Below are 3,374 nucleotides of genomic sequence, written 5' to 3'. Positions count from 1 at the left end.
TGAAGCTCCCTGGCTTGGAATTTGTGCCCTTTTTTTTCTGCCAGGCCTGGGGTTTGAACTCGGAGTCTGAGTAACTCTGGTGCACTGTGGGGAAAGGGGAAGTTCATCCTCCTGGAAGATAAGAAATTCAGGACAGTTCCCTAGGCATGAATTCTAGCCCCAGCCCTGGAGAATATTACTTTTATAGACATTTTTAGTATATGATTTATACTAACATCCATATGTTCAGTCCATATCATGTTTGCTGGAATATTTCATTATATTTTAGTATTTACTTATGTATTTGCCATTTATTTTATTGATCCTAAGTACACCTATAATATTTATTACATGTATTCCAAACTATTCCATAGCACGTAGCTTTGCAGACATTATATACATCATATCTGACACCCAGCATTTGCACAGAAATAGAAAACAGGTGTCACACTTGTAATCTTACAGCAAGATGAAATTTTTGGCAATGTTGGGACCTGAACTGAGGGCCTAGAAGGCCCAATTCCTGAATGGGTGAGTGTCAGCACAGCAGCCTCTAGCCAATTCAGCTGCCAAATGGATCCCAGGACCTGGGATGGAGCCACATGTTTGGCCAAAATAACAATGCAGACAGTGGTATACAGATAAATATATATTTAGGTAGTTAGATACAGCCAGTTATGTCTATCTGGTATTAAATGACCTATACTGTGTTCCTACGGATTCTCAGATCTTTAGTGAGGACTCCATTTAATGAATATATTCTTTTAATGCATAATAAACTATGAATTAAAATCTATTTGTGTCCTGTGATTATTAGGTCTAATTTTATGCTAGACTGATTGATGAGCTACTCTTCCAACCATAACATTGATCACATTCCTCTGGCGTTCCTAGGGATAGACAATAGTTACGTAGGCTCTCCAGCCTTTTGTAAGTGGCACCACTGGGATTCAAACTTAGGGCCTAGGTGTCCAGGTTGGCCTATGACTTCACTGCCAACCTGCCAGCCTGCCAGCCTTCAGCAATGCCAGGTGACCTACAGGTTGCAGTCTTGCCATTTGGACCCTGGATGGTCACCATGCAAGGAAGGAAAACCAAGAAACTGTCATCCATCCATGGTTCGTGGCTTTTTTCAGTGCCGTTTTCATTTTGTTTTCCTGTCAGCCCCCAAGACCTGGGATCCCAGGATGGGTTATGGGTCAAGAGGCTGCACCATCCCAACCTAGGGTGATGTTGGCTGTGTCATAGTTGCCAGGACCTGAGTTCAAGCCCCATGCTTGGCAATAAATAAATAAAGATAAGATAATTTAAAAATATTGAAAATAGTCAGGCGCCAATTGCTCATGCCTGTAATCTTCGATACTCAAGAGGCTGAGATCTGAAAATTCCGGTTCAAAGCCAGCCCGGGCAGGAAAATCCTTGAGACACTTATCTCCCATAAACCACTAGAAAACCAGGAAATGGTGCTGTGGCTCAAGCAGTATAGTGCTTGCCTTGGACTTAAGAGCCCAAGTAGAGTTCCCAAGGCCAGAATTCAAGTCCCACGACCTATGAAGCTCCTTGGCTTGGAATTCATGCCCTTCTTTTCTGCCAGGCCTAGGAATTGAACTCAGAGACTGGGTAACTCTAATGCACTGTGGGGGGGTGGGGAAATTCACCCTCTTTGAAGACAAGCAATTCAGACCTCTTCCCTAGGCCTGAATTCAATCCCCAGCCCTGTTAAAGTAATATTCATCCACATTTGAAATAACGATTAATATCTACATATTTATGTTTATTGCATATTGCTTTGAGTGTATTTATTTTATTTTTGTGTTATTCACTCATTCATCATTTTTATTGACTATTATTATACTTACAACCTGTATTAAAGTGATTACATCTTATGAGAACTATAGAGACTTGTATTTGCATTATACATCTTACTTCAGAGCCAGAACTTTCACAGAAATTCTATAGTCGATCATCCCATGCTTAGAAAAACAGAAAGAATACACCAACCAAAGTCTAATTTATCCCTAGTTACCACAGTGGCTCACATCTGTAATCCCAGCTACTCAGGAGGTGAGAAGTGGAAGATCAAGTTTCAAAGCCAATCCAAGCAGAAAAGCCTGAGAGATGTCATCTCCAATTAACTGGCAAAAATCCAGGCTACAGGTATGGCTGAAGTGCTACAAAATCAGATATGAACAAGTAAGCCAAGAAAGATCAAGCTAAGTACAATTGCAGGGAGAGCAGTGTAGAGGCATAGAGGGGAGAGAACTCCTCCAAAAACAGAAAACAAAACAATAGTACAAAAATACCACCTAATTTACGGTACCAAACAAACAGAAAAAAAAAATGAAACTTGTGCAGTTGGGTAACTTTACATGAGCATATATGTTCTTAAGTACACTTCAAAGCTTTGTTTTTAAAAATATATATGTATATATATATATTAATAATGTATATATATATATATATATATATATATATATATATATATATATATAACTAAGAAACCAACCAATGAATAAATACTTCCGAATTAGTGCCCTAACCATGGCATTATAAATTATTTGTATTAAAAGTATATTCCAAGTTTCTTCAGAATCAATCTTTAAGATATTTGTTCATGGGCCAGGCATTGGAGGCTCATGCGTATGATCCTAGTTACTCAGGAACCAGAGATCTGAGTATGGCGGTTCAAGGCCTGCCCTGACAGGAAAGTTCGTGAGACTCTGATCTCCAATGAACCGCTAGAAAACCGGAAGTGGTGCTGTGGCTCAAGTGGTAGAGTGCACCCTTGATCTGAAGAGTACAGGGATAATGCCTAAGCCCAGAGTTCAAGCCCCACCACTGAAAAAAGACATTTGTTCATACAAAATTTTAACATTCTAAGTTTAGGAAACTTCAGGGGTCTTATGCTCTTTAGGCAACTACTCCACTCTGGGTTACATTCCAGTCCCAATGTTTTTGTTTTTAATTTTACAATACAGTTTATTCTTAAAATGCTTACAAGTACCTACTGCCCTCACAGAAATGAGTTTTTATTCAGAAACTCAACTTTTTGTGGTATGAGGACACCCCTAGTGTATTTTCTGGTAGGCACTGAAGAAAACTCCCACAACACAATTGTAGACAGTTTATAATTACAGAAATAACTCTAAATAGAAACAACATCAACTGCCAGGTGCCGAAGGCTCACAACTTTAATCGTAGCAACTCAGGAGGCTAAGATCTGAGGATCATGGTTAAAAGCCATCCCAGGCAAGAAAGTCCATGAGACTCTAATGTCTAATAAACCACTAGAAAACCGGAAGTGGTGCTGTATCTCAAGAGGTAGAGTTCTTGCCTTGATCTGAAGAGCACAGGGACAGCACCCAAGCCCAGAGTTCAAGCCCCAAGACAGACAA

The sequence above is a fragment of the Dipodomys merriami genome, unplaced genomic scaffold (genome assembly GCF_024711535.1).
Source record: "Dipodomys merriami isolate MVZ:Mamm:240054 unplaced genomic scaffold, mDipMer1.0.p SCAF_986, whole genome shotgun sequence".
In the NCBI taxonomy this organism is placed as follows: domain Eukaryota; kingdom Metazoa; phylum Chordata; class Mammalia; order Rodentia; family Heteromyidae; genus Dipodomys; species Dipodomys merriami.
Note: the sequence above shows the minus strand (reverse complement) of the source record.